We start from the raw sequence: 11,695 nt of genomic DNA on the forward strand, positions 1-11,695 counted from the left end.
TACATACACACCAATGAAACATACTCAGTGCGGAACATCTTCGTGAACTGATCCCAAGTCATTGTGGCCCGCTCCACAGTAGAAAATGTATGAGTCGCAAACTTCCACCAGTCCTTCGCCTCCAAGCAAAGAAGGTTCAGTGCAAACTTCGCCTTCTGGTTCTTCGGGCATGAACACATGTAGAAACACCCCTCAATGTAATACATCCACCTCATGGAGACAAACGGATCCTTGACCCCATCTAATTTTGGGGGCTTCGTGTTATTGAACTCCTAGTACTGTATCGACCCTCCTCCGTGAAGTCATACAGCAGCAACGGTTGTAGTGGCTACGACAGCGACATCCTCAGTGACGGCATAATGGTGCTCGTCAAACATCTCAATCAGCATGGTCTTGACAGACCCGGATACCTATGGAATCTCTTCTCTGACTGAAAAAGTCACCTGAGTAGTGATCAACTCTCGTATCTCATCATCACTCAATCTGGCCTCTTCGGACCATCAGCACCCGAAATGGAACCTCTCATAACCACCATACTGAAAATCAACCGAGAACACGTCAGAAAATCACATTATACCATAACACACCACTACTCAACTACACACCCCTGGAACCCATGAATTCATTGACACGCATACGGGTACTGTGCATCCAGTAGTATGGGGCCATACTACCTTCCACACCTACCCGTATTAGTCTCAAGGGATTGCCATGAAATTCTTGGGCTACTATGCCCAATACAAGTAGGGTACACATACACCCTACACACATACTCTCTATCTCTCTATCTCTCTCTCTCTTTCTCTCTCTCTCTCTCTCTCTCTCTCTCTCTCTCTCTCTCTCTCTCTTTCAAGAGTAACTACTAATTCCTCGCTTCTTCTAGAACGCTATCAACCACACTCCTATCTCATGACACCTTCATGAACACTATGGTCGCCTCACGTATGTTGATCATACATAGCGTCGAATTCGATAGACAGTTGAATAATTGATTCTACCCACAATCAAACGAGGAACAGGAAGTAAGGCTAAATCAAGCATTATAAGGCTATAAAATCCTAGTTATTTACAATCATGATGCATACACTTAGAAACTACAACAATAATGTCAGTTTCATATAGCATAAACAAGAAATTCCATAGGCTATCAGGCAATTCTATCATGCAATTCCTGAAGATCCCTAGCCTATGAACTAGCATGAAATTCTAACACTTAACATATCACCAATATACATATAAAAAGTGTAGGTATATTTGGGATAACTTTCTCTTGAGCTCTGACTGACTGTACACATTGCATTCTTCCTTTTTAATTTTATTTTTAGAAAAATGTTGTGAAAAATCTTTTGCAAATGCATACCTTGAGTTCGGAATCACACGAGTGTTCATCCAGATCCCTCAAACAAGGGATCTGATACCAACTTATAACGTCCCAAAAACCATTCTAAAATTTTTTATTTTAAAAAGAAAGTAAACCATTTTCCCATAAAAAACAAATCATCAAAACATTGTTTCACACTCATATCATAAAATCAGAGTATCAAAAACATAAAATCTCTCAAAACATATCAGCCACTATATGATGTGTACAGCCATGCCTTCACGTTGCCCCGATCCTCTACAGTACCTTAAACATTTAAATCCACAACTGTAAGCCAAAGCTTAGTAAGTTCCCCAAAATACCCCACATGTAACGCCCGTAGATCCGGGCTAGTCAATTTAGAGACAATAGGGGTCGAAAACGACTTTTCGACAAAAAAATTATTTAACCGAGTTGTAGAATATATCTCAAGGGTTCCGTACATATAAAGAATGCCGAAATCCGAGTTATAACGAAGAAGTTATGGCTCGTTGAAGTTTTACGGCAAAACTGGCACGACACAGGGAAGCGTAAATAGTGAATTTATGATAGAAGACTTTTTGGCCTTAGTAATCTAAACAAAAGTTGTAGAATACGTTAAACCGAGAACATACAAAAAAAAGAACACCCAAATCTGACTTCGTATGAGGAAGTTATGAATTTTCTAAGATTTGGCATAGCAGTGCACGGCCCGAAACTCGAATTTTAGTTCGAGCGGTTTTTGGCCTACGCGACCTAAATGAGAGTTGAATATCTCATTAATAGGAACTCAACGATAAAAAGACAGACGAAAACGGAGTCCGTATGAAGGAGTTACGAATTCTTTGCGGTCATTTAACAGTCTAATCATCTTGTACTGTTAAATTTAAGATCGGTCGAGAATTAGCCGACGGAGTCTAAATGAAAGTTGTAAATATTGTTTTTACCTACGCGTGGAAAAAAGAACGTCGAAAACGGAGCTCGTATCCGAAAGTTATGATTTTTTGAAAATCGGCTAATTTCCACCCTGTGTGCGATGCCACGTGTCAGCGCCAGGCTGTGCCTGGCTATATCCAGCTGGCTCACGACGTGAGCACCTTAAAACTCACGATGTGAGTGACCCTCCAGCCCCCTATAAATAAGAGGTGAAGCCCTCTTCATTCCTCACACCTCCCCTCACTTCCCTCTCTCTCTAGCCCCGAAACCCCCCGAAAAGCCTAGGGAACCTCCCTAGCACGAGGCGGAAACCCCGGAGTGCCCGACGGCTCCAAGAAGAAGAGCCTTTCGGTTCGGGAATGCTGCTCCAGCAAAGCCCGGTTTTGAGAAAAACCCGTTGTTTTGTCGAGGGAAAATTATTTTGAGATAACGAAGCGTTGTTCGAGTGCAGAGTCACCACCTTTCAGGTGAGTGCATAGTTACTTTCATCTTACACATAGATATGGAGTATTTTATATAAATTACGTGCTATGTGTGCATATTATCTGTATACTTGCTATCTATGTTGGAAGAACGATTTTATACAAGTTTTATATGATTTAAACTGTATATGTATTTATATCTACAAAATATGTTGGGTAAAACATGGGTAGATGAAATATGAGTTGGATGATGAGTTGAGATGTGATATAGACTATGAGGTAAGGGTGAGAGGTGGTCGATGTGAGAAGCCTTTTTCCAAATGATGTCCCCGTCATCTAGCAGAGTATGGATGACAACCACGGACTATTCTAGACGGTCCAGTGGAACACTAGCAGGCTCGCAACCTGTAGGTGTTGTGAACGATGTGTTCACCCGCTGTACTCTAAACCCTGGCGATCATGCAGACTTGGTGCCTAAACATTGGCGATCATGCAGACTTGGTGCCAAAACCCTGGCGACTATGCGGACTTAGTGCCTGTTGTATAAACCCTGACGACTATGCAGACTTAGTGCCTAAACTCTGGAGACTATGCAGACTTAGTGCCTGCTGTATAAATCCTGGCGACTATGCAGACTTAGTGCCTAAACCCCGGTGACGATGGACTTCGTGCCGATTCCTTAGGATGATCCTTAGGAATGAATGAACGAGGAATAGTTGATTCTTAGGGTAGATCCTTAAGAGTAAAGAAGATAATGGGGATGGGTAATTGGGTTGATTGTTTGATGTTTAAACATAATAATTATATTATTGTGGGTTGAAAACCCTATGTACTCACCAGGTTTCCCAACCTGACCCACTCCAGCTTATTTCTATCACAGGTGTCGATATGAAGTTACATTACACTGAGAGATTTAAAAGAGATGTAGATCACTAGTGTAAATGAATGTAAGTTCTGTTTATGCTTATGTTTCTGTATTGACGATGACATCCCAAATATTTTAAAAATGAATAAAAATACATTTCTTCGGAAATGCTTTGATAACGTATTTATCATGTTTTACTGGGAACAAATTCTGCAACATTTTTATTAAAAGAAGTACTCTGATTTTATAAAGCATAAACAAAATCGGTCTTTTCTGGCCGTGAAAATGGGGATGTCACACCACACAACAATACACATACAATGCATGCACACCATGCCTATAACACAGGGCTAAACCGCCTCCTCAGCCTTCAACCAATGGATGGACTGTTCTCCTGAGCCTAAAACATATAGCTAGACCGCTCTCCTTGGGTCTATAGTAACAATTGGACAGCCTGGGTATCTTAGCCTACAACACAGAGCAGGACCATGTGAACCCAACCACAATAATCATAACAAAAATTAACAAACAAACACATGTAATCATAACAAATCTACCAATCTAACATATCACTACAACGTATCAACATCCTAACACATAAAGGATACATACTGCAGTACAAAGTATAGTGAGAAAAATTACCTCGCAAGCTAGCAGACATTCAACACAGCTCACACGAAACAAAGACTGATGCTACAGACCACATATACAACAATCAGAGGCGCATCCTTAATCTATAGCCTAAAAACCATCAGGTTAACCAAAAGTCATTTTGGTCAAAAAGTCAAAGGTTAAAGTCAATCCCAGCTGACCACCACGTCGTGGCCAAGCATATGCCACTTCGTGGTAGCCTCACAACAAAATAGTTGCAAGAATACCTATAACAACGTCATGGTGATCAAACCACCACGTCGTGGCATCTGTTCAGGCCAACTAAATGGATTAAGCTCTTAATCCCTTAAGCCACTCATGCATACTTTATAGGAGGCTTTCTTATACATAATGCATCATAAAAATCTTTGTTTTATCGACATGCATGCCCAATGCATGACTTTTCCAATCTAGGTGAAAAATGAAAGAAATGAGCTCAAAACTCATGCATGAGACCAAAGACTCTATAGAACATTAGATCTGGAACATATAACCACAAAGGGACCTCAAGGATCCATAAAGTTGCCAACTTTATGGAACTCATCTACTTAAACCACCTTAAACATGGAGAAAAGTGCTTAAAAACCTAGATCTAAAAAGTTTTGATCTTGAGGATTTACAAATGTCCAAAATGTGTGTAAGAAGGTTATGAGGATCATGTTTGTTGAATCTTGGACTAAGAACACCTTCTTCTTGCTTCGAAACTACAAACCACCACCAAAAAGCTTCACGATACAACCAATGGAGGCTAGGGTTTGTTCTAAGTCAAGAGGGAGTGATGGAGGATGACGGTGAGCAAACCCTATCCATCACATCCCTTAAATAGGGGTACTAACCCCGAAAATTAGAGTTTTGCATAATGGCTGCCACCACGTCGTGGTGTTCAAAATAATGTGCACTTCTTTTCGGGTGAGTCCACGTCGTGGCCACCTAAAATTCCATTTTTAAAATCTTAATTGATATGAACACAAAAGAAATATATACATGGAATTGGTGTTACATCAAGATTTTTTGACATTAAACAAAATCTGTAACGACCCAATTTTAAGAAGAAATTTTTCATTTTTAAATTATCAAAACATTTCCAATAATCCACAAAATCTCAAGGACAATTGTTTTCAAATTCATAACATCAACAATTTTATTTCAAATATCAGAGTGTCCCATAAAACGCCTGAGAGAGTGTATGTCGCGCCATCAAGCCTTGCCCTTTCCCTTAGGCTCGGAAGTACCTGAAACAAATCAACAAACTGTAAGCTAATGCTTAGTGAGTTCCCCAGAGCATACCCCACACAATCTACATAATCCATATTATCTACAAAAGCTACATAAACCATATAAGCCATGTATACAAACATATAAGGATGTCGTGGGCTCCTCCCAGGGTCTTACTCCAGGATGTCATGGGCACTCCCACATGGTCTTACACATAAGTGTCATGGGCTCCCCCCATGGTCTTTAGCTAGAAAGTCATGGGCTCCTCCTCATGGTCTTACATCCAAGTGTCATGGTTTCCCCCCATGGTCTTTACTTGAAAAGCCATGGGCTCCCCCACATGGTCTTACATCCAAGCGTCATGGGCTCCCCCATGGTCTTCCCTGCAAGTATCACATATATAACTAGCATACCACTTAGTATATAACTAACTATCATACCACATATCACTACATCAACTAGTGTACCACATATCACAAAATGGGTCGGTCTTGGTGCCTTAGACACATTGGTATGTTGAGGAGACTCACCTCTCAAGAATGTTGAACTGATAAGATAGGATCAGATAAGTCCCAACGTGCAGCTCCAACTCAACTGCAATAGTCCACAAGATGGTCAAGCTCAAGAGTGAGGGCTTTGTTTGCTGGATCTTCACCTTCTTCTCACTATCTTCCTCTTCTTAAGCTCCAAAAGTCACTCTAGCTCACAATATGAGAGAAAACGGAGATTAGGGTTTAGCGCTGGCGTTCTTAGGGTTTAGAGGCTTATGGAAGGTCAGCCTCAAGGTTTTAAGGAGATTATATAGGGTGCAAACCCTAAAATTTAGGGTTTTCCTTTTACAACGTCTACTCGTCGAGTTGGGCCTTCCAACTCGTTGAGTAGGTCCTAAATCCCGCGTCCCATAAATGATCTCTACTCGACGAGTTGGAGCTCCCCAACTCACGAGTTCCAGTCTAAAACCCTAAATAACTTAGAAAATCCAATGATACTTGGAACAGGCTTTACAAAATCCTTAAAAATAATCCATATTTATCGATCTCACATCATTTAACGTTCATCAGTCATCGAAACTTTATCAATCTAACATTGATCAACATCAAACGACATACATCATTTATAAATCATCAATTTAACCAAACAACTAAAGAATTTTGTAAAACTCATTTTCCAGGTTTGCAAAACATCTTTTTTCATACTTCTTTTTTCATAATTTTTATCTCAATCTACTGATTAATCATCAATTTTGATACGATTTGATTTGAGTTGTAATTATTGGCTCCAACTGTTCATGTTTTACGATAATTATATATTTTATTTTATTTGCACACAAATTGTTTGATGAAATACATATATTAAATATAACATGTAATATTCACAAGTGAATGTCTTTAGACGATAATCAATGTGTGTCTTTAAAAACACAGAGCAATTATGTAATTTAGGTGTGAATAACATATAAAATTTATATTCACATGTGAATATATATAAATATTCACAAATGGATATATATGTAATAATCACATGTTGATATATGTAATTTTCACAAATGAATAAAACTATCAAAACCGAGGAGTACAAAATTTATGGCATTAAAGTTAACAAAGTATTTGATAAGAATATATATATATATATATATATATATATATATATATATATATATATATATATATATATATATATATTCACATACGTATAAACTTTTTATGGTTAATAAAACAATCATATAAACATATTTTTTGTTTCGGGGATATATTTACAATAAACGACAACTTTTTTTCAAAAAATCAGATATGTCGTTTTGAGACCCTAAACTGTCCCGAATGGACAAAAAGCACCATACATCTCGACGAAACATTAAGTTTTATAAATCTCACCATTTCCAATCCACGGTGCGAATTTTGTTCAAATCTGAGACTAAACACCGTTACGACAATTTATTTGATGATGTCACTATATTTTCATTCCCACTAGTGATGATATCATCATGACATGTTATATAAATTGAAACTCTCATGACCTTTCAAAATTCCAATAAACTCTCATAAGCTTTTAAATTTCTAATAACATATAGAATGTTTAATTAACGCGAGATAAATAGGAAAAAAAAACTTTATACCTATGTTTTAATCTTTTACAAAATTTTGATAATAATAAGCGACTTTAAAATTAATTAATAATAATATACTACAATAACAAAAAAATTATTAATTACACTACATTACGTTATAAACATTGATATTTCAAAATGACAAAAAGAAATTTTAAAAATAGTCAAATACGTAATTTTTAAATCATTTAACCATAACAAAAGTTAAAACTAACATTAAATTAATAGCTATATTTAACTTTATTCACGAATAAGCAGCAAGTAGATGTCATTAATTGATTTGATTCTAACAACTGTTTATTTTATTATATCGTTCAAATTAAATAGTTACAATTATACATATCAACACAATATAAAAATTATTAATTCATAATTAATGTCAATAACATAATCATTTTCAACAACAAATATTTGTCAAATTTTACCTATATATATGAATAACGTTTAGTTATCATTGCGACATATTTTATGATGATGTTACTAACTTCAATCCTACTAGTAAAAACATCATCATAACCAGTTATTTAATTTATTTGAATAAACTATACATTTTGATTTATTCAATTGTGAATACAAATTTTATTTGCAATACACATAACACCCGAAAGTCTTGTCATATACCCTTTTCAATAAATAGAATATTGGCTAGCAATAAGGTTCACATACTCCATTGTCACTCGTAACATAAAACGAAACCAAATGACTTAAGTGATACATGAACTACATCAAATTTATTGAAAAAAAAGTAGGTGTTCTTACTTTACTATAGATTCAAAGTTGGTTGATGTTTTTGCATCATATGTGTATCTCTTACTTCCATTTGTGACATCTTGAAAGTGAAATAAAAAAGAAATAAGAGTTTGTATAAACTAATAGTAGCACCACACCAAGTGATTTAAATATAACTATGGGTATAAAAAGTACCAAAATTTATAGCTCAAAATGTTCAATAAGTTTAACAAAAAAGTACTTTTATCTTTGTGAGAAAATATTACACAAACTTGTAATAGTATCATGATGTTACATTTTAAACCAAAGTTTCATTCATTTTAACATGATCATTGAAAACTCAAATTCTTAAAATATATGTTGCCATATTTTCATGGTTTATGGTGGTTATGTGTACATAAGCCAAATCACCTCTTTAGTTGCACATGAGTAATGCTAACACATCACCATGAGAAAGTTAAAGCACTTTAAAAAAATCACTTTTGTGAAAGAACATGAAGATGATGAATAAGCATGAAAAATTAAGACCCTAGTTGTCGATATCTGTCATATTAATTTATGTGAGAGAGATAGAGGGAGACAGGAGTTATTAATCTGTAGAATTTTCAAAGTGCAATGTTATATTAGTTAGAGTTTTGAAATATAATGTTACAAATGGTTATATTTATTAAGTACAATGTCTAAATAACAAGACAAATGAAAAAAAATGAAAGTATAACTTGGTAACTAGAACCAAACAAGATTAAAATGTCAATGTCTAATGTCTTAAAAAGTCATGTTTCCTTGTGCAATTTCTTAATAAGAAAAAATGAAATTACTTCGTAAATGTAAATTATGAAAGTACAATGTCTTAATCGAAAAAAGTGAAAGTATAATGCTACAATTGGCAATTAAAATTAAATTTCATATTTTTAAAATACATTAATAGGAAAAGAGTAAAAGTATGTCTTAAAATACATTAATAGGAAAAGAGTAAAAGTATGTCTTAATAAGTTGGATTGTGAAAGAATTATGTTAAAATATAAAGATGCTACAATTGGTTAGATTTTCAAAGTATAATGTTTCAATGAGATAAATATTAAAAGTATAATGTTTTAACGGAAAACAAAAGCATGAAGTATAATGACATAGTTGGTAACAAAAACAAGACAAGTATAGGCTTTTAAAGTATAATTTCTATATATGTTAGATTTTATAAGTGTAATGTCTTAATAGGATAAAAAGTTATTAAAGATTTTGAAACATATTGAAAATATAATCCTACAAGTGGTAACCAAAATCAATCATGTTTAAATTTCCCGATAACAAAGGACTATGTTATAAGTGTTTAGATTTTTTTATGAATGTCTTGATAAGAAAAAGTAGAAAGATACAATATTATCATAGTGCACCGTCTTATTAAGAAAAAGTTAAATGTTAGATTTTGAAGATATAAATCTATAAAAGTTGACCAAAATAAAACAAGTTATTTTCAAAATACAAAGCCTTACAATGTCTTAATAGGTTAGATATTGAATCTATAATGCAATACTTGAAATAATAAGGGCTGGTTCCATAAAAGCCCTTAGGTTTTAAAAAATATTGATTTTACCCTTGTGCGTCTTTTGGGGTTAATAAAGCATGAGGTTTTGTTTAATGAGTTTATTTATTGTAATTACCAGGTTTTACCCATTGTTAGTTGTAACCCTCTCTTGAGTCGGCAAGTTGGATCCTACGTGGAATCCTATATGGCAGTCAACGTGATATCCCCCTTCATATCAATTTCATCCTCGCAAGAGTCGGTCAACATTTCTCTCCCACGTAATAATGTCAACATCCTTTGCAAAATCAAGCTCCACAGGGATTTCACGAGGTAAGAAGGGCGAAGTGAAATTTTAGCAATGCCCTAATTATGAGGTAACAATGAATTTGATTTATTTCATCATCCTAAGTTGGTACAAGAAAGTTGTGGGTTTTTCAAATGAGTTTATGATCAACAAGGAAGACTTAAATAGGTTTACAGAACATATACAGATGATGACATTTATGCAGATGGTTGTTGTTTTGTTGGGAGCTTGTTCAGGTTTGTTATAGTAGTGTACAAGATATAGTTGAATTTGATTGTTTTGACATTGGTTGTTATGATAATTGTTGTTTTTAAAAGTACATTGCATAAAATTGTGTTTGAATTGTACTAAATGGTGTTTGGATGGTACTAAACGATACACATTATAAGTACATTGCATAAAATGGTTTTAAAAGCACTTTGCATAAAATGGTGTTTTGATAGTATTTAGATGACTTTAAAAATACATTGCAGAAAATGGTGTTTTAATTTATTCTAAACGGTACACCTTAAAAGTAGATTGCACAAAATAGTACACCCATATTGTACTCTTTTAAATATACATTGCACAAAATGGTATTTGTAATTAAAAGTACATTATAAGAAGGGGTGTAACCATTACATATAGTTAAATTACATAATACCAATATGTAGCAGTCATCCATTTGTACTAAATGCCTAAACAATTCACAAAAAAGGCATCCTAAATGGTAACAAAAGAACAAGTGGAAGTATGCTGCAATCAAATGGGTGTACTAATGTACATGTAACAAAATGCCAAAACATGTTTACAAAAGTGGTAACCTATACCATCCCCACTACACCCTGTTTCTACCTAACCAACTACTCCAAAGTGACTAGATTTGCAGATGAAGAACCACCGCTTGCAGATGAAGAACCACCATCGTCTTTGTCATACACACCCTTTTTTAACTTCTGCAAGAGTATCCTCTCAGATGGTTTCCTTATTCTCGTAACCAATGGGACATCCTCATGTCCTTCATTATCACCTAAATTTCCTTCATTTTCAAGAACATGTTGTTGGTCATCACCATCTCCTTCAGGATTATTAACAGCTCCATCACCATCAGGATCATTAACAACACCGTCACCACTATGATGAACAACATCCTCACCACCATCAAGAACATCACCATCCAAACCAACATCCTCATCAGATGGGTGATCAGCAATGAAATCATTCACGACCTAGTTTAAAAATGCAATCAATGCAATGTCTTTCAGATCCACTTTTACCTTCTTTAGGAGAATATCCTCATATATGCCCTCATGAAACTCAATCACCCCATTATCGGATTGTGTTGCAACACTTGACTGTGATTTGGTTTGAAAGCTAGCCTCTTGTAAAATTTCATCCATCCCTTGTTCAATTGCATCAATCATTGATTTAAGCTCCCTACCAATACTAGAATCTACACCCACCCCTACCCCCACCACATCCACACACACACACCCACCCACCCCAACCCCCACTCACACCTACACCCCCACAAACACACACACACACACACAAACACACACCCACACCCACCCCACCCTTATAAACACACACACACACATCCACACACACCCCGACAAACACATA

Source organism: Lactuca virosa, chromosome 5 (genome assembly GCF_052849685.1).
Source record: "Lactuca virosa cultivar CGN04683 chromosome 5, Lactuca_virosa_CGN04683_v6, whole genome shotgun sequence".
NCBI lineage: Eukaryota > Viridiplantae > Streptophyta > Magnoliopsida > Asterales > Asteraceae > Lactuca > Lactuca virosa.